Raw genomic sequence first — 21,365 nt, forward strand, 5'->3', positions numbered from 1 at the left:
GTGCATTTGACTGACATCAGGACGTCAGGGTACAAATGCGCATGACCGACGTCATATCCTCTGTCTTTTTTGCCGCATGGTCCGATGCAGAAGCAGCATTGCAAGTGCCGGTTGGCGTTCTGAGATTTTTCGATTTCGAAGTTTCAGACCGAGTTCAAAGTTGGCTAAGTACCCGTTGGGAATATTTTAGTTTTTTCTTGCCTCAGTCATTTACCGGATGTCAGAAAAAGTCAATAATTGCATTTCTTGTGGGAAACAGATACCGCATAGAGATTATCATACTTTGTGTATTCCTTGCTTAGGGCCTGAGCACGACGTTGTTGGCTGTCGCTCTTGTGCTAGATTTAATAAACGCACTATAAAGAGAAGGTTGGATTGTGCAAGGTTAGTCTTTGGGAAGCGGTGCAATTATAAAATGCCGTCGGATGCTCCGACGCCCGCTTCTTCAAGAAGCGCAAGGACAAAGCAGTTAAGCCTAGGCTAGAAGAACCGCCTGTACCGGACGCCGGTTCTTTAGAGGTGTCGGTGGAGCCGGTGGCTCCACCGGAGGTTTCTTTGTGTTCCCAGGGTGAGACTTTATTATTGCAAGATGTGGCCTCTCAGGAGGCAAGTCAGGCTGAGGGGGCTTCTCAGGTTACTATACTCCCCTCCCTTCCCAGGGTGGCTAGGCCCTCTCCTTCTGTTTCTAAGGCTTCTCCCAGGGGCAGGCCAGGTTTGGCTTCAGTTGGTGTTACCCCTAGCTCTTCAGGAACTGTGCCCAAGAAGCATATGCTTAAAATGGCAGAAGATTTAATTACTTTGATTCGGGGTTCTATGCCCCCTCCTGATAAGAGACCTAGGATGGAGCCTGAGCTGGGGGGTTTTGAGCAGGCTTCAGATGTTTCAGAGTCTTCGGCTGAAGACTTGCAGGAGTACTCTCCTTATTCTGATTCTGATGTGGATGATTCTACTCCTTCTGCTTCTCATCCTGAGGATTTTTCTTTTTCAGAAACTCTTCATTCCATGAGGGAGCATTTTAAGTGGGAAGGTCAGGACTTCTCTGATTCCAGGAAAAGGCTTAGGGAATTTTTGTTTTTACCCCAGCATAGGCCTTTGGCTATACCTCCTGTTTTGGATGTAGTGGAAGATGTTTTTTCAGAGGCTTCTCTTAATCCTGATTCTTTGCCTCCTGCTCCTGTTAAGCCGGATAGATATTACAGGGTGCCTGAAGCTCATAAGTATCTTTAAGAGTCCTAGGGCAGACCCAGAAACTGTTAGCCAGGGGCCTAAAGGTGTTAAGGCTTCTGTTGTAAAGAATCCGGTTCCTGCAGACAAAGAGGCTAGGGCCTTGGATAGATGGGGAAAGAAAGTTTATACTTCTTCCACTCTTGCTATGAGGGCTTTGAATTGCCAGTTTCACATGTTGAAATACCAAAACTATCTCCTTTCACAATTGAAGTCTAAGGTTGATGCTCTGGCAGTAGGTATTGATTGTAAAGAGTTGCAGGATTTAGTACATGTTTCTGAACAGGTGGGTAAGCATTCTTTGCAATGTGGTTTTGATGCTGTACAAGCCTCGTCTAGGGTGGCTGCCACTGGGTCAGTTCTTCGCAGGCACGCCTGGCTAAGGGATCAAAATTTGGCTGAACATGTTAAAACAAGGATTTTAGATGCTCCTTTACAATCTGACGTGTTGTTTGGTCCTCCTGTTGAGGCAGTTTTAAAGAAAATGGAAGACAAGGCTAAGTCTATGCAGACTGTTAAAGATTTTTTGCAGGTCCAGCCTCCAAAGTTTAGTAGACATTGGCCTACTAAGGGGTGGACGTATCCTTCTTATGATTCCCAGTCTAGGGGTAAATCTAGACGTGGTAAGGGCAGAGCTCAGGGCTCTTTCAGGCCTAGAACAGGGAGTTCTCCTGCACAGTCTTCGGGTGAGGGCAGGGGTCAGTCCTTTCGTAAACAGACCCAATGACCTACCTTTTCAGCTGCCAGAGCCTTCTCGTCTGGCAGCACCTTTGGGAGGAAGGTTGGCACTTTTCAAAGAAAATTGGAGTTTAATTACCCAAGACAGATGGGTATTGGATATCATACACCACGGTTACAGGTTTTATTTCCATACCTTGCCTCCTTTCAAAGGCATGCCAGACGTTCCTCCTCAACAAAGAATAGAGGCTCACAAGCAAGTTTCTCTGTTACTCCAAATAGGGGCCATACAGCCGGTCCCTATGCCAGCAGTGGGCCTAGGATTTTATTCTCGCCTGTTCCTAGTACCAAAGAAGGGGAACACGTGGAGACCAATTTTAGATTTATCTACCCTCAGCACTTATCTGGACATTCCCAAGTTCAAAATGTTGACGTTACAGCAGCTTTTACCTCTGCTGGGCAAAGATCATTGGATGGTAACTTTGGATCTCAAGGAGGCTTACCTTCATGTTCCTATCAGACTAAGTTGCAGGAAGTATCTGCGTTTTCGAGCTGGGACTTCTCACTATCAGTTCTCTGCATTGCCCTTTGGCTTATCTACTGCCCAGAGTATTCACGAAAGTTCTGGCTCCAGTGATAGCTTTCTTCAGGCTAAAAGGAATACAGATCTATCCTTATTTGGACGACTGCCTGATTCTGGCTCAAGGAAGGGAAGAGCTTCTTCATCATTTGGAATATGTGATAGCAGTGCTAAGATGCCTGGGGTATTCTGTGAACGAAATAAAGTCCAGTCTAGTACCCTCTCAGGACATGTGCTTTCTGGGTGTGAGACTGAATACAGCATCCCAGATGGCCTTTTAACCCCGGACAAACAAAAGAGTCTATCCCTTTACTTCCATCAGCTATCTCATCAGTCCGGGCTGACTGCAAGGACAGTCCTTCAAGCCTTAGGGTTCATGGCATCTTGTATTCTGGTGCTTCCCAATGCCAAACTGCATATGAGGAAGCTGCAATGGTATCTCAAAATGTATGGACACAGCACTGCCAGGATCTAGACACTGTCATTCAAATAATACCTTGCATTCAAAAGGAATTTTTGTGGTGGGCTCAGGAATGTCACCTAAACAAGGGACTCTCTGTGACCCGGCCAGAGGCGAGTCAGATTTTAACGACAGATGCCTCAGACAAAGCTTGGGGAACTCATCTAAATGGAAAGTGGATACAAGACAAGTGGCCTGCCAGACTACAACATCTACATATCAACCTGAAGGAGATGTTAGCAGTCCAGTTTGCATTAATAGCTTTCAAGGATCTACTTCTTCCAGGGCAGGTGTTGATTCTAACAGACAACACAACTGTCATGTGGTACATCAACAAGCAAGGGGGAACGCATTCTTATCCTCTATGCAGGCAAGCAATGATTTTGTGGGAGACTGCTCTCAGTTTACAGCTCAATCTTCAGGCAAGGTTTCTGCCAGGAGCACAGAACTCCTTAGCAGATGTGTTGAGCAGACGAATTATGGATCCCCACGAGTGGAAATTGGATCCTCATGTATTTCAGAAATTGACAGTGTCATGGGGAACTCCAGACATAGATCTGTTCGCTTCTCCACTAAACCATCAGCTGCCAAAGTTTTGCACAAAAAGGTTTCATCCCACAGCTTGGAAAGTGGATGCTCTTTCTTTCAATTGGAGCAATCTTCATGTGTATGCCTTTCCTCCTCTGCCTCTCCTCCCAAAGGTACTTCTAAAGGTCAGACAGGACAAGCCAAGGATGATTTTAATAGCTCCAGATTGGCCTCGACAGCACTGGTACCCATTACTGAGAAGTCTGGTACGGAAGCCTCCATGGCCTTTGCCTTCAATTCCACACCTGTTGTCACAGGAGGACAGCCATTTGCTGAATGTCAAACTTCACTCTCTTCACCTAACAGCCTGGCATATTCTGTTTTGAACCATAGAGGGTCTCAACTTCCACAACAAGTTTTGAATGTGATTTTGGAAGCTAGAAGGCCTAGTACAAGGAAAGTGTACGCAGATAAATGGAAGAGATTTTTATTTTGGAGTGCAGCAAAATATTTTGATGTTTCTGAGCCTAATTTGAGTGTGGCTCTTCAATATCTTACTGAGTTACTGGACAAAGGTTTGTCTTTCTCTTCTATTAAGGTTCATTCTGCAGCAATTTCGGCTCACTATGATTGTGTCCCACCATTGTTTTCTCATCCTTTGTTCAAGCAATTTCTTAGAGGGGCAAAGAATATAAGACCCGCACGAAGAGCTCCTACTCCTGCTTGGGATCTCAATTTTGTGTTGGAGAAACTCACTCTACAACCTTTTGAGCCTGCAGCTACTTCTGAGTTGAAATATGTATCATGGAAGACTGCTTTTTTGTTGGCAATTACCTCTGCAAGAAGGGTTTCTGAATTGCAGGCCCTTATGGCGGTTGAGCCTTTTTTGATTTTCCATAAGGATAGGGTATCATTACGTACTAATCCTTCCTTTATGCCTAAGGTGGTTTCTAGTGTGGCTTTAAACCAAACTATTCATTTGCCTACTTTTTATGCAAATCCCCAAAATAAAGGGGAAAAGATTTTGCACACTTTAGATGTACACAGGCAGTTGCGTTATTATTTGGACAGAACTAAAGGGTTCAGGCAGTCTCAGCAGTTGTTTGTTTCTTTTGCTTTGAGTTCTCAGGGCAAGCCTGTGTCAAAACAAACTATTTCTAAGTGGATTGGGTTTTGCATTGCTTTCTGTTATTCCCATCATGGCAAGGAGGTTCCAGCTGGGATTAGGCCTCATTCCACTAGGGCTACTGCCACTTCAACAGCTTTTTGAGGGAGTGGCAACCAAGGATATTTTGGAGGCAGCTACTTGGAGTTCAGTGCATACTTTCTCTAGGCATTATCACCTGCCACTTTACTCTAAATCCAGGGCTGGTTTTGCCACTGCTGTTTTGCAGGGCATTTTGGCAGCTCCTGCTTCCTTGTAGTTAGCCATCCTCCCTTACCTCTGCTTTGGGATTCTACCCAAGTGTAAGGACTGCAGCAATGTGAGATGAAGAACATAGTACAGTTTTGTACCTACCATAAATGTAGATGTTCGAAGATCCACATTGCTGCAGTCCAATTTACCCTCCCTCCTTCCCTCTGCAGTTAGAGGTGGTTGTGTGGGTTGGGTTGTACATATTGTGTATATTGTATATTTTGTACATATAGTTAGTGCAAGGGTGGTTGGTTAGTTGTTTGCTGTCTTTTGGTTTTGACCTTTATTTTTAGGGTCTTCTGACATCTGGGGCAAGAAAAGACTGAGGATATGACGTCGGTCATGCGCATTTGTACCCTGACGTCCTGATGTCAGTCAAATGCGCCTTGACCGACGTCAGCCTTATACTTTGATATTCGGGCCGACCGAGGACAGCGGACTACCCAAGTGTAAGGACTGCAGCAATGTGGATCTTCGAACATCTACATTTATGGTAGGTACAAAACTGTACTTTTCCCATCCCATCATCCAAATTATGCTTAAATAGGGTCTGCAAGGGGCTCTGCTTCACCTGAATTGGAAGTTTGTTCCAGAGGAGAGGTAACCTGTGTGAGACAAATCTGTCTCTCCAGCAAGTCCTGATGATGTCGCATACAAGGTTGAGTTCCCTAGACCGAGTGCATCTTAAGAATGTGCAGCATTTCCATTAGAGCAGGATCTGAGATTCCTTTATATGCAAGGCAGAGTTCACCTCTGAGTAGTCTGTAAGACAGAGTATAGTGACAGTGATTTCAGTCTGTCAGCATGTGACAAATGCTGAAGACCCTGAATTTTCTTTGTAAGACACTTCTGAGGTCTTTCCAGTTGCTGCAGGTGCCTGGTAAGGTACACACATACCAAAAGTAGCATTGTACTGTATTATTGGCCTGATGAGTGAGGAGTGCATGGAGGTTATAACCTCTTTTGTTCTGGAGAGTGCCCTTACTTATGAGGTATGTGATGTAGAAAGCCCTTTCTTACCACTGTGGAGATGTGGTGGTCAAAGGAAAGGTTGCTGTTAACCTATGTACCCAAATCTCTCAACAACTGATTGCGTGTTTATGCTGTTGTTGTTAATGTGGTAATCTGCAGGGACATCACCTCTTGCTGAAGGGAACGATGATGCATTGTTTTGCATTGAATTTTAGCCCATGACTTTGGCACCAGTTGTTTGTCTGTGTAAGTCCCTTTTGTAGGATGTTGATATCATCTGGGGACTTGATCACTGCACCCAGTTTGCAATTATCAGCAAACATTGTCAGCCACAGACCTTTTGTTTTAGTCTGTACATCCCAGAAGTAGATTGCAAACAATACAATAGGGGCCCCAGAACTGATCCCTGTGGAACACCACTGATTATGGTTCTGCAGGTGGAGGTAGAGTCACCTATTTTGACTGTGTGCATTCTGTCGGTGAACCAGTTTGCAACCCACTTGCCAGGTCCATTTAGACCATATGCATGGATTTGCCTTTGTCCAGGGCTTTGGTGACTGTCTCAAAGAAGTCCACCAAGTTCAAGAGACAGGATCTCCCTTTAACAAAGCCAAACTGGGTTGGGTCAAGCTTTTGGTGGTTTTCTTATATCTTTGTTGATGAGGTCCATGATTGTTCTTTCCATAGCCTTGCAGATTAGACTGGTTAGGCTTTTGGGTCTGTAGTTCTCAGGGTCTGTGGAGACGCTTCCTTTATGTAATGGAATAACTGTTGCTGTTTTCCATTCAGCAGGTACAAAAGAAGTGCTTAGACTGTGGTTAAAAAAGAGCACCCAGTGGTGTAGCTTGTTCCTGTTTTAATCCACTTAGAATGCAGCCTGGGATATTATCAGGTCCCATAGAGGCTATGTTTTTGGCTTTGGAGAGAATGTTTATGACCTGCTCCTTGGAGATGCTAGGTGGAGGGCAGGTGGTAGGGATGCTTTGGGGGATATGAGGTGGAGACAGTGGGAAGACATTTTCACTGAACCTGTCAGCTAGCAGGTTGACTATTTCTGTGGGTTCAGTATATGTGGTGAAATTGACCAGTTTCGTGCAGATCTGGGCTTTTCCTATAAGGTTTCTGACATAGCTGAAGAAGGCCTTATGGTTATCCTTAACGGTGGAGGCTGGTTTGGATTCATAGTTAGCTTTAGAATACCTTACGAGGTGTCTTATTTGCTTGTTTAAGCCAGGGAGGAAATGCTTTCACTTCAGAGACCGTTCCTCCCTGCTCTTGGACAGCAATTTCTTTCTCTTATTGTATAACCTGTTTATGCCAGATGTCCACCAGGCAGGCTTGTTCTTTCTTGAGGATCTTGTTTTGAGCCTATCAGGTACGGCTAAGTCAGTACATTTGTATAGATGTTTATACAAGGCATTGGTATAAATCCCAGTATAGGTGTCCATACCATCAGTGAAGGCAGGGATATGAAGCTGTTAATGCCATCTCATATTAAGTTGTAATTGGCTTTGGAGAAGTTTTTTAGTCTAGTGGGTGCTGATGGGGGCAGGTGTTATTGTTATTTCTAATGAGACTAATTTATGATCAGACCTCACTAGGGAGGGTTGCACACATGGGGTGATGCAACAATCACCCGTGTTAGTGAGCACCAGATCCAGAATGTTTGAGCCCCTTGTGGGCATGTCAACCAACTGGTCCAGGACACTGGAGTTGATGACCTTTGGGCCACTGTGCTGGTACATGTATAACTTGCCCAGTCTATGGATGGGTAGTTAAAGTCACCTAAAACCAAGGTGTTTGGTTGTATCAGTTAAAGTAGATCCAAGTATGCAGTGTGGGTATCTTTTTTCATGGAGGGGGTCCTTTAACTGGCAATACCTTGGAGAGGAGTACTGGACCTGGATTAGTTCAAGGGAATCATTTTGTTTAACCAATCTAGAGGTGTATTTATCTTTGATGAATATTGATACTGCACCTCCATTAGTTCTCACACTTTCAGTTTGTGGTCTGTGTGGAGGGCATTATAACCCAATATAGCTGGGGTGCTTTCCACAGTCTTAATCAAAGTCTCTGTGACTGAAGAGATGTCAGCATCTTCTAAGGTGATGGCTGCTTCCAGTTTTAAGTTTAGACTCCTTGCATTTAGCAGCATAGCTTTGGGTTGCTTTTTGAAGATAGTTTTACATTGGGAAATTTGTTCTTGTGACACTGCCTAAAAAGGCACTATGGTGGAGCCAAGAGCCTTAGCCAGTAACCGAAATCCCAGAGGTGGCAGATGAAGACCGTCTCTGGCAAAATAGTATGGTCTATCTACCATGTCATCCCAAGCTGACATACTGGATTCCCTTAAAATGACACCAGAAACTAAGCCAGTTGTTGAAGTCTGTCATTTTTTGTTTATATTGTGGTGTCATGTTAGGTGAAGGTAGTATGCTGCTCAGGGCTAGGAACATACCTGCCTGAGGCACGTATTCAGAGAGCTCAGTCATGTCTCCCTTCATATAGTCCAGTGAGGTACTTCTCAAATCATTCACACCAACATGACCTATGATGGAATCATAATGGTACATGTTGTGAAGAGACGTGTGTGTGTGTGTGATTTGGTGGATCGTGGCACCTGACAGACAGCTGACTGTAACCTTCTCCTTGTCCAGCCTGGTGAGTAGGACATGTGTGTGTCTCACTATAAAGTCACCTGTGACCAAATAATTTGGTTTAGCTGTGCTTTATCTTAGGGGCTTGTTTGGTGAGACATTTGTGCTTGTGGTTTTGTGTGTATTGAGTCCTGTGGTTACTCTATTAGGTGTAGCATGTTTGTGTTACAGAGGTCTCTAGTGTTTAGGTAAATTTCTGGTGAGTACCTCCGCATATGATGGTTTATGTGTTGAGAGACTGGTTTCTGCAGGAGGTATAGAATGTGGCCTGAGAACCTGTTTAGTGTCAGTGTTTTGTGAATGAGAGAGCAAGGATTCTAAAGTCATAGTGTGTATGCATCTCTCACAAATTGAACTTGAGTGGTTTAGGAGTAATAGGTTGTCAGTGTACATGAGGCAATTGCTACAATGCCTCAGGATACCCATGTCAATCAGGCTGGCAGGAGAAATGGAGGAGAACTGACCATCCATTATACTAGGTTTAAATTTGCTTACTTTAATGAGGAAGATGTGGTTTAACTAGGGGCTTAACACTGGGGTCATACTATTGGGGCTCTCAAGGGATACGAGACTGTTGGGGATTAGGAGATTCCAGTTAAAGTGGCAAATGCTATGGAAAGCCCAGCTGAGGTGCTCTTCAAGCAGCTAAGTGCAATTTAAGGGACTCCTCAGTTGGAGCACAGGCAGCTTCTAAGGGAAAATAAATGTACTTTAGCTTTTGTGGCTATAACTGCCAGTGGTTATCTCCATTGTGCGGTGCTGTGCGAAGGTGCACGATGCACAAAACAATGCTTCAGATTGTTCAGATGAAGATAGACCAGTGGGTGGTCACCAAACTTTGTGGAGCTGTGTTAAAACAGTTGCAAACTCACACAAACGCTGGGCTTATGTAGCAGTTGTGAGAACCCTCTTTAAAACAAGTTAAGCAATTTTCAAACAATGGAAATGCTCAGTACCGAGCCTTATTCCAACAGTCTCCAACTCAGATGGGTCCTTTGCTACAATCTTCTGCCACAGGGGTGCAGGAGGCCCTCTTAATATAAGATGGCTGGTTTTAGTACTCAGATAATCCCAAACACTCTAGATTCAGCAATCTGAATCTGACTTATGCTGTAAAATACACAAGTACTGGAAAATACAAAGTGCAGGAAAAACGGTCTCAAACAGCAAACAGTTAAAACCGTGAAACAGCAAAACAGTTAAAGGTAGGTGGCAATTTAGTAATACACTGTTTAAAAGTGCAGTACAGTGAATAAAAATACTTATTTTTCTGTAGATTTTAAACGATGCCTTGAATTTCATTTGGATTCACTCCAGAGGTCAGAGATCACACGAGTCCCAGAGCAGTTCCTGTAAACTGAGCACAGGCCCTTGCAAATGTGCTGCCTAAATACAACCTAAGTTAAGCAATTTTCAAACAAGCTGGCCAGTGGAAATGCTCAATACTGCACCTTATTCCAGCAATCAAAGCTAACCAGTGCTGTAGCAACATTGCATTTTATGTATACACAGTAGAGCTATATTTGTCTGAAGTTAAATATCTTCTAGAGGTCCTCAAGTTGGATTTACTGTTGATGTTATACTTTATCACTTGAAGCGTAATCATTGACTAAGACCCTGAATCTTTTGTTCACACAGTACAGATTTTATATCTCTGATATGTGGTTTAGCATTTTAAAGTTTGTAAATATAATTTTAGACAAGCACAACACCCCCTTTTTTGTGAATTAGGTAAGTTTTTAAATGAACACATGTTAAAGGATTCTCAAAGAAGGTAGGCATTATAGCAATAGTTAGCTTATTCATTATGTGCATACCTGGTAGCATGTTTTCCAGAGACACACTTGTGTTAGTATCCATTTCTTTCTTTGATGACTTTTAGTAATATAGACTGAACAGAGGAGAAAATCTTGCTGTTGTGATTGTATTAAGTCGTGGGACCTGATTCCCAAAAGCTTGCTCTCCATGTAGATGATCACTTGCACTGAGAGCAGGTGTTTTAGAATAAGGTCCCAGTACTAAGCCTATTTATAGATCAGCCTTACACCAAAATATGTCAGTTACGCTGAGAGCAAGTCTTTCACAACCAAGTTAGACTTGCTCTGCAAGCAACTCTTTTGTAATCTGGCCCATGATTTTGCCCACTTTCTGATTATACAAGTAGGTAGCATAGTTTATTTTATATGATTAACTGGAGTCATTTCTAGTGCAAAATAAATGTAGCACATTGCATTTTCGTAAATGGCAACTTTGTACTATTGGGTAACTCATCTTGGTCTAACCTAGATAAAATTCTATCTTTAGGTCTTTGTAAAAAAAAGTGTTTTCATTTGCAGATTGATAATGTTCAGCGATTTATTTATTCTTTTTAGTTTGTTTACCGAGGTAGAGTGGTGCAGCGGTTAGCGTTGCCACCTCACAGCAAGAGGTTCTCCGGTTCGATTTTAGGCTGGGGTGCCTTCTGTGCGGAGTCTGCATGTCCTCCCTGTGGTCGCGTGGATTTCCTCCAGGTGCTCCGGTTTCCTCCCACATCCCAAAGACATGTAGTGGGTGGATTGGACACTCTGAATTGGCCCTAGGTGTGAGTGTGTGCGTGCATGTGCCTTCTGTGAAAGGTTGGGCGCTGGGCTGGCAACTCGACACTGTAAAACTGCATTGCCAATCATGAGCGGACAGATGATCTGCTGTGGCGACCCCTAACCGGGAAAAGCCAAAAGAAGAAGAAGTTTGTTTACTGAGGTAGAGCTCTGATCTCAGAAGAACAGTTTCCTTTCTACCGGTCAAATCTGAAAGCTGCATGTGACGGATGTATTTTTTTAAATTTTATTTACATGTGTTAACATAACCACTTGCAGGCCCAGCCTAAGTTGTAGTGAACATTACTGTGAACAAAGAAGAAGATGAACAGATCATCCAATAAAAACGCAACAAACTGGGCTATAACAGTAGGTTCTAGTGCATAACAAATAAAAGCAATTGAATAACAATGTAATTGAGCAATAAATGCAACATAAGCAGAGGTCTAGCAAGAAAGCCTAAGCACACATAAAATGAGACCAACTAGTAGAGGATAAATATACAAAAATAAAGTAGGTAGTATGGGAAAAGTGATATGAAAGGTGTTAACTCTTTTTTTTTTTTTTTTTTTTTTTTTTTAACAAGTAACATCTTTATTAAAATGATCACTTATGACATAGGCAGTCATACATTTATATAAATGAAAACAAACCATATTGACACAATCCCACTTGCAAGCATTTTACATTACAAACCGTATTCGTATAATTCTAGTTGAAACATTATATATCACTTATAATCTACCCCAGTCATTTTCAGTCAAACATTACATAGCTCATTCAAGTCCTACCTTCTTATAAACCTCATTCCTTCCCTGTATGTATTGTTCCCAAAATTCCCATTTTTTCCCTGTGTAATTTGCTCCTCCACTTTTCTAAATATCACAGTTCCAGTTTTTTTTTATCTCTGTTACAGTACTGACTACTTCTAGTACAGGTGGTTTAGATGCTGATTTCTCTTTTCTAGTAATTGATTTTTTGGCAGCCACCATAATTAGACTCAGCAAGGCCTTACACTCCTAAATTCTGTATCATAGCTCAGAAAAGTCATTTCTCTAGTTACATCAATTTGCTCACCCATCATTTCTGACAGAGTAGTCTGCAGACAATCTTTAAAATCTGCCAACTCATTACACTCCTAGAAAATATATTCCCTTTAAGCTCTTTTTCCCCATCGCATCTTCAACATTTGCTGTCTGCCTGAAGAAAAATTGTCTGAAGTCTACTTGGGGTATAAAAATATCTATGTAAACATTTCCAAGCAAAAATCCTAAATCTTCTAACTTTTGTTGCACATTTGAAGGCATACGTTTATCCCCACTGTTTCTTTGTGAATTGCTTATACAATCTTTATTCCCAATTTTTTCTAACCTTCTCTGATTGATTCATATAGTTATCATGCATTATTTTATATCGTCTACTAATTATTCCTTTTTTAACGGCAGCTTCTGTTCTAGATTCTGCTAAAAACTCGACCAGTGCTGGTCTTTCATTTGCGACCCTCTATTTCTTTTTCTTTGCCTATTCTGTGATGTCAATCCTTGATAGGGAAGGCAATCTCTAACCTGCAGTCCAAATAAATTATTGGTGTCTTCCCATTCTATTACCTTTCCCTCTATAGTTACTTGCTCCCAATACCTTGGTTCCTTTGCCAGTTTTCTTCAATAAATTCCAGCCCCCTCTTGCCTATTGTCTGTATCCCTAATTGCAGTCATTCATATCAGCAGTATCTCCTTTCTTCATTCCCATGTTGGCTTAGTTCGTAGAATACTTTCTGCTACTGTATGAATATAATATTCTTTATGATTATTGATCTTCTCCTAAAAGGTCTGCATTAAAAATCCACAGTCTGGCCTTGTTACTTGAGCTTTTCCTCCTGTTTCATCATCATCCATTTCCACTTTGTATTATAGTTTTCTCCTTGTGCTATGTATAGGAGCTTTAACTGTGTTGATCTTACCCCTTCAAATCGGGTAATCCCAATCTGCCTTGTACTATTGGAAGAATCAACATATCCCACTTGACTCTCACTGTCTTACTCTCCCAGATAAAATCTTTCAGCTCTTTATTAATTGCTATCCACAACTTCTCCTCTGGTTGATAAAAATATGCCTGAATTTTGTATAAAACTAAAGGGACTAAAAACATTTTAACTGCTTGTGTTTTACTTTCCATATCCATGTAAGAGAGCTTCCATTTTCTCAGTGTTTGTATTAACGTTTGTTTAGTCTCTTATCACATATCCTTAGCTGCCACAACGGAATAAGTTTTAATCAATACTCCTAAATACTTAATTTTACCATGTCCCCATAAATATGGATGTTGCTGAACCAATTTGTGTGGGGGTACATAATTTACCGCTGTTGCCTTTGTTTTAGCTTCATTCATTTTTTATCCCAAAAAAGATTTGAAACTGTCTCAAAATGTTCCACAAGACTGCAATGTCCTTTCCTGGCTTTTCTCGGTTGTAAAATGTCATCATCTGTAAACAGAGCCACTTTTCTTGACTACCATACCAATTGTATGCTTGAATTTCTGAGTCCCTTATGTTATTTGCCAATGGTTCTAAATATGTTGCAGTTAGCAAAGGGGAGGGAGATTAGGAGGGACAGACATCCCTGCCTGATCCCTCTGCGTAAGCAGAAATTATCAGAGAGGACCTCACCCACTTTAATTTTCACCTTCAATCCCTCCTCTGTCCACCTAATTAACCTTATAATTTTGTCAGAGAATGCAAATGCTTCAATTGCCCTGCTCATAAAGTTCCAGCTTACTCTGTCAATACTTTCTGTGCATCAAGACCTGACAATAACAGTGGTATTTTCTTACATTCTGCTTCCCTCTGGATCATCAGTGTTCTGTTTAATATCAAATGTTTGCCTCCCCTCCACAAAACCACATTGATCCATATCTATCAATTTTGGCATCACGTTTGCCATTCTTTCAGCCATTATATACATAAACACTTTGTAGTCATGGTTTAGTATTGAAATGGGTCTTTATGAACTGGATCTTTGCCCTCTTTAGGTATTGTAGCTACCACCACTTTTTCCAGGATGTTGATACTTCTCCTCCTCTTAAAATACTGTTAAACAAAACCTAGGTGCAAAGGCAGCATGACCTTGGTGATAAAGAAAGGATTAGAAGAAGATCCTTACTGACAGACCTATAACTCGGCTCATTCTTATTTTATTTATTGATTTTTTTTCAGTCCATATGTCTCCCAGATTCCAAACTGCCAGAGCTCCACATTACTTCTTCCTAATCAGCTACCACCAGACAACATGACCCTTTGTAAGATGAGCCCTTTGACTCCTTGAGAAGTTGACCTTGCTTTAAATCGAGGGATCTGATGAGGAGTTGCAGGTGTGGAACTGGGAACAATCGCAGATGTAGTAAAGTTGGTCACTGTCCATAGCTGTAGGAGCAACTAGTGCAATGATATCAGGATGTCATTTCCCTTGCTTAACCTAAGATGACCTGTGAGGTTTCTGTTTTCCACTAGAGGTGGAGCACAAAGTCCTATTGATTTGTCAGTTTCCTTCTATGGCCTCAGAATTGAACACAGTAATGAATGTGCACAAGACTCCTTCAGTTTTGGAGTATTTATCCATTAGGATAGGTTATACCCACAGATTACATTCACTGTTGCCGCAGCCCCTCCCTCCCCAACTCATATAGGTTCATAGGAGATTACTAGGCTAATGGCTCAAGACCCTTTACAAGCCTAGCCAATATAGCCATACCTTTATGAGTTGTGCCACATAGAAGAGGCAAGAACAAAAATAGTAATAATTAATTTGGTAGGTTGAAGTTAATATCAATAACAGAGAGATAAACAAAGACAATAATATATATAATTTTTTTATTTATTTATTTATTTTTTAGATTACAAAGTAAGCATCAAAGAAATAGTATGGAAGAGAAGTGTACAGAGAGCAAGAAGGTGAATAAGATGTCAGTCAGGGTTAGAGCATGGACAAAGCCAGTGAGATTTAAGATGTTCTTTAAGATGTTTTTTAAATTGGAAAGTAGAAGCAAGGGTGGATAGTTCAGTAGGAAGCTGGTTCCAGTTTTTACCTACTGTGTTGGAGAAAAGTGAGTCCCCAGCTTTGTTTTTTGACTTAGTAGTGGCAACAAGGAGCTTGTTTGCTGAGCGTAGTGTTTCAAGATTTTTGTATGGTGTGATCAGATTAGTGAGGATAGGGGTATTGTTAGGGTGATAAAGGATCTTTTGGGTGATAACTAGTTGTTGACAGAGTAGTTGATTTTGCAGTTCTAGCCATCCCAGTTGTTTAAGGTTGAGACAGTGATGAGTTCTAAATGGGGTATCAGTGGCAAATCTGGCTATATTATTATAACTGGTGGAAAGTTTGGTAAGGTTGTTCTTAGATAGATTGGTGTATATCGCAGAAGCATAGAACTGGGTAGAGATTAGATGGGTCTGGGCAATAGTCATTCTGGCTGATGGGGTGAGGAAGGGTTTGATTCTGTAAAAGGTGCCTAGTTTTTTGTTAACGGACTTTATTGTAGAACTAATGTGGTCATCATAGCTAAGGTTGTTATCAATTGTTACTCTTAGTAGACGGATTGTTGTGTCAGGGGTTATGTTAGTACCATTGTTTGAGGTAATTGTGAAGTACAGTTGAGGTGATTTTAGAGTTGGAGCAAAGAGCAGTAATTTTGTTTTTTGGGGTTCAGGAGGAGGCAGTGTTGTGTAAACCAATTTTCAACACTGTTGAATACAGTTTGAGTGCGGGATTGGAGAGAGGCTATAGTCTTGGCTGAACAAATTAAAGTAGAGTCATCTGCATATTGTATGCAGGTGGCTTGAGGAATTTGGGTATGAAGATCGTTAATAAATAAGGAAAAGAATAGGGGTCCTAAGATGGAGCCTTGGGGTACTCACTGGGAGGGATGTAGAAAGATTGTTATCCCAAAGTACTGCTTGCTGTCTGTTTTCCAGGTAGGACTTAAACCATTGTAATGCTTGTTGGTCAAGTGATTGGGCTTTTAGTATGTCTATAAGTATATTGTGGTTTATCATATCAAAGGCTTTTGAAAGGTCAATAAATAGTGCAGAGGAGAAAGTGTTATTGTTAAGATTTTTGTGTATGGAGTCAGAAAAGGACAGCAGGGCAGTGGTTGTGCTATGGAATGGCCTGAAGCCATATTGGCAGTTGGCAAGTAGTTTATTTTGGAGGAGGTGGTCAAGTAGTTGTCTGTGAATGCATTTTTCCATTATCTTCGCTATTGGAGAGAGTAAGGCAATAGGCCGAAAGTTGGTGAGTTCAGTAGATGACCCACCTTTATGTAATGGGATGATGTGGGATACTTTCCATATGGCAGGAATTTTGCTTTCTAAAATAGTTCTGTTGATAAGGATGGAGATGGAGATTTCCCAAAGGGTACAATAATGCATTTTTTTCGCATTTAGTTTCAGGCCGTGGTTCTAACACCAATTTTTTACCTGATTTTGACCCTCGTATAGCATATCTGCATTGTTGGCAGATTCAGTGATTGCTCCCAACTTGCAGTTGTCTGCAAATGTTATCATCCAGAGGTCTTTCCACATTGGCCTTGGCATCTGAGAAGTATATACTGAACAGGAGTGCTCTCAGCTGTCAGCCCTGTGGCACACCACAAGTGACTGGCCTCTTTCTGAAACTGGAATCACCCACTTTAACCATGTCTGTCTTGTCATCAAGCCAATTTGCTCTCCATCTGGTGACAGGGATTTATGCCTAAGTTTGCGAGTCTGTTTACAGTAAACCTAGTGGTACAATCCAGGTGTGATCAGCAACCCTAGGCCTTGGCTGCATAGGGTCATGGGAGCAGCCCACTAAATGAACACATTAATTTAACATCACAGATTCTTTCTCTACTCCGTTGCTATTATTTCTAGTCACTAGTTGACACTTAACACAGTGTTGTTGTGAACTAGGTCAATACTTTGTATTTGTGTGTAATGGACTATAGCTGCCTCTCTTCCACTTGGCTGGCCTCCCCAAGACCCCTGCCTTAGTCTTACTCCACCCTTTACTGTTATCAGCAAAGAAGTTTATTTTGTTTCCTTGTTTCATAATCACTCAGTTGTGTTTTAAATAAACAAACTGAACAGTAGTGGACCCTGGAATGAGCCCTGTGCTTTCACCACTGTCACTTCTGTAGTGTGTTACCCTTAGCCAAGTCACAGTCCAGTTCTGTAGTCTCAGTTTTATCTTCATCCCTTGCAGTTTAATTTGCAGCTGCATTTCTGGAGCTGAATTGCAGCTTTGATAAAACAAGGTGTCCCACTTGTTCTAGTATTCCTGTCAAGTCATCCTGTAACATTGTTATAACAGTGGATCAGGTTTGACTGGCATCACCTTCTGGCCATGAACCCATGACATTTTTGTACTGTAAAAAGGCAACCTCCTTGTATTCTTCACTTGGATAACTGCTGCAGACCTTACTATTGAGTTCAGTCACAGAAGGCCTGACATTCTGCTGACTTCCAGAGCTGAGGACCCTTCCATGATCATACGTGGCAGATGTCCATTTCTCAGGGAGGTCAGGACATTTCTCTGTATAAAACCATCTGACATAGTCATTTTAGGTCTTTCTTACTGCAGTTCACAATGTGTGTACTACTACTGCAACAGTAATCCTATGTGGGTTGGCCTACTCAGGATATAAGCCCCACTAAGGAATTTTCTTACCACTTATTGATTATTGGTTATTTGTGTTGTTGGTAACTTTGTATTGTCTAGCTTAGTGAAACATCTTGCTATGTTTTGTAGTATGTCTGCTTTTTAAGAAAGATTCTTTCTAAAGATGTCCATATCTGCTGTGAATTTTGTTTCTTTTGCATTTGGATACTCTTTTTGAAGAGTGAAACAGTACTTCACATTGAAAGCAAAAGTAGTTTCAGATACCCAGGAAAGATATTTTGAATTATTGCCTCTGAATGTCCCTAAACATGTGTCAGATCCTTCAGTTCTGGGAGGTCCAGAGATGTTTTTTGGCTGCCTTTAAGTAAGTGGATACCAGCCCCCTACTCTAAGACAGCCTAATACTTTTTACAGGGCACAGGAGTCCCACCGTTTCCTCTTCAAAGACCCTGTAGTGGATCCAGCAGTGATGTCCACAGATCCAGAAAAGGGGTGCAAACTACTTCCTGCAACCAGCACTCTCCCAAATGGTAGGAAAATCAGATTGCTGGACTGATATTGGGAAGAAAGTATACGCAACGCCATTCTGCCCTTCAGGGCCATCCACTGCAGACACACATGATCATGTTTCAGTCTTTTGCCCTGGAAAAAATAACGGAAGAGGTTAAGGAAATGTCTGACAGGGAACCTGAAGGAGAGTTCACCCAGGCTGTCAGGAGGCAGAACACTCTTGACAACTACAGGGTCTGTGATGAGAAGACATGTCTGGTTGAAGTTACAATACCTATTGGGAGGCTGTGAAAGTGCAGCTCTTCAATGCACCACTAAATTCTGAGCTTCTCTTTTGAAGCCCCCACTGGTTAAGTCTTTTACAAAGTGGAGGAAACCTTTAGGCCTATACTGTAAGTGAAGAATTGTTTTCACCTCCTCATCTTTAGGTATGCTAAGAACTACCTACCTAAACCTGCGTCCTATTATTCCAGGCATGGAAAAGACAGAGAAGTAAAATTAAAGAAGGTCCAGTGCAATAAGACTGGCATGGAGGACCGTAAGAGGAAACCTGGGAGCTCCCAAGGTCCTGCACAACTCCAGGGAACAGTCATGACTATATGTATTTTCTCCCACAACCCACACCACCACCCCCAACCTTTACCCACACTTCACTCTAAGACTAGAAAGAAGAGTAAGTCAGTGCCTTAAACTGGGAGGATACCACAAAGTACAAATGAGTGTTGCAGATCGGCTTTCTGGGTTACAAAATCTAAATCTAGTTCATAAAACATCCCAAAATGTTAAGAATTACAACCATGCCAAAAGAAGAGATGCATCTGCAGCACCCTATAATACAGGAACCCGTGCTACTGAGTGTAATAATTGAACCCATACCAAGGCAGACCCAAAAGAGTGGGTTCTACTCAAGATTATTCCAAGTGCCAGAAAGTAGGGACCCTGAAACACATTCTTGGTGTAGATACGCCCTTGAGGGTCAAGATTCCAAAATTCCAAATGTTGACATTACAAGGCCTTTTTGCCAATCCTATTTGCTCAATCATCCTTGATGCTAACTTTACACCTCAAGGATGCCTACTTCTCATACTTGTCCAAAGGGACCAGTGGAGTCTCACTATTAGTTAATCTCGCTGCCTTTTGAAGTTTTGAACTGCACCCACGATTTTCACCAAGTACATGGCTCCTGTAATTGCGTACTGCAGAACAAAGAACATTCACATATGTCCCTATCTAGATACGTTCATCATCCAGGCACTAGAAGGAGGCAGAGAGGGCTCAATAATTCACATATACTGCTTCTAAAACCATGGATTTTCCTTTAACTTTCCTAAGTCAATCCTCATCTCCTGCAAAAGAGTAGTATTCCTTGAGTCTCTTCTGGAATCCTACAGCCAGAGACATGTCTGTCCTAATGTGTCTGGCCCCTGTCTCTCTGACAGTTTGTGTATTAGTGTCTGCCTGTCTAACATATCCCCCAGATTACCTCTAGAAACTTCCTAACTGACATACCCACTCCTAATAAACACCCAGGGTACAAGGGGATGCAATTGAGTTGTGCTGTATGGCCACGCTTATAAAGGCCGTGGTGGTCAATTAGCCTAATATATACCTGTGAACCAAAGAGAATATGGAACACCTGGCACAATTCTTCCAGAAGATGGCATCGGAGACCACAGTCTTTTCCAGGGAAAGTCTCCTAGTACTTGTGGTTCATGAAGAGACTCGAGGAATACTACTCTCTTGCAGGAGATAAGGATCCCACAGGGATCACTCCTAGGTCCTCTCCTGTTTGGCATCTGCTTCTCTGAAGTTCAAACCAACACAAAGGGACTCTGGCTGACCAAGTTCACAGATGATTGCAAACTGAGCGCCATTATTGATTCTCCAACTGATGTAGACATTCTACAAAAAGGCCTCACTGACACCAGTAACTGGTGCCAGAACCATGGCTTTAAGCTTAGTGCCAAAAAGAGCATTGCCATTCCCTTTAGGAAACATTTGGTGCTCAGGAACTACTACATAGGCGGTAGTCCACTAAACACAGAGGGTGTGATAAGAAACCTGGGGACACAGGTTGACAGCAACCTCTCCTTTGATAACCACATTGCCACTGTAGTCAGAAAGTCCTTCTATGTGACACATCTTATTACAAAAGGTTTCTCATCCAGGAAGGAAGAGGTCATAATCTCTCTCTACTTGTCCCTCATTAGACCTTTTATAGAATACAATGCCCCATTTGGTATGTAATGCACTAGACACCTACAACAACTGGAAAGGCCACAAAAATACCTCTCTAAGAGGATCTTAGGCCTTAGACACATCCCCTATATGGACAGTCTCAAAAAACTCCAGCTATACTCTGTCTCTTATTGCCTACTTAGAGGCAATCTCTGCTTGACCTACAAATCCATGTCTGACCCAGAGCTGCTAGATATGCTACACCTAAAGAAATACCAATCCCTCTATGCCACACGCTCCAGGGACCTAAAACCTTATTACCACAATAAACAGAACATGCTGGAGGGACAGTTTCCTAACCCAGAGACTTCCCATACTCTGGAACAAACTTCCCATTCACGTCAAGCAGAGCACTTCACTGGCCCTCTTTAAGAAAAATCTTGACGAGTGGATGGGCAGTAGGAAGTTCACCCCGGGGATCACTTCAGTGGCCTTGCTTGACAAGGGGCACTGGGAACTAACTTTGGGCGGCATGATGCCAGGGAATCTTCTTGGGCTAGGCTTATAATAGGCTCCAGGGCCATTAGCCTAGTACACACCTATGAACCTTTCCGATCTTTGTCACTTTTCCCCTCCTAGCTTCCAAACTTCCACAGGAATGCCATCTATTCATGGGGACTTTTCTGTAGATTGGTTATATATCACCATTTTTATCTCCTCTCCTCCTATGCTAACTGTTAGTAATTGAGCCTTCTCTACCTCTAACCTTGGCATATTTAATTTTTCCATAAACATTTCCATTTGTACCTTTTCTTGATTTTCATATTTCTCTGCTTTATATAGACTTTCACAGAATTTCTGAAGTATTTCTAATACCTTTATATGATCTCTTATTACTTTCCTTGTTATAGGCTCCCTAAGCTTGGCGACGG

At 42.0% G+C, this 21,365-nt stretch overlaps 1 protein-coding gene across 1 annotated transcript in view; it reads left to right on the forward strand.

Annotated features, from left to right (window-relative positions):
• LOC122799507 (BRCA1 associated protein) overlaps positions 1 to 21,365 on the forward strand; it is an 815,197-nt gene that overhangs the window by 324,310 nt on the left and 469,522 nt on the right. The gene's annotated exons all lie outside the window — the stretch shown is intronic.

This window comes from Protopterus annectens, chromosome 4.part0, assembly GCF_019279795.1.
Source record: "Protopterus annectens isolate FY-2018-M chromosome 4.part0, PAN1.0, whole genome shotgun sequence".
In the NCBI taxonomy this organism is placed as follows: Eukaryota; Metazoa; Chordata; order Ceratodontiformes; family Protopteridae; genus Protopterus; species Protopterus annectens.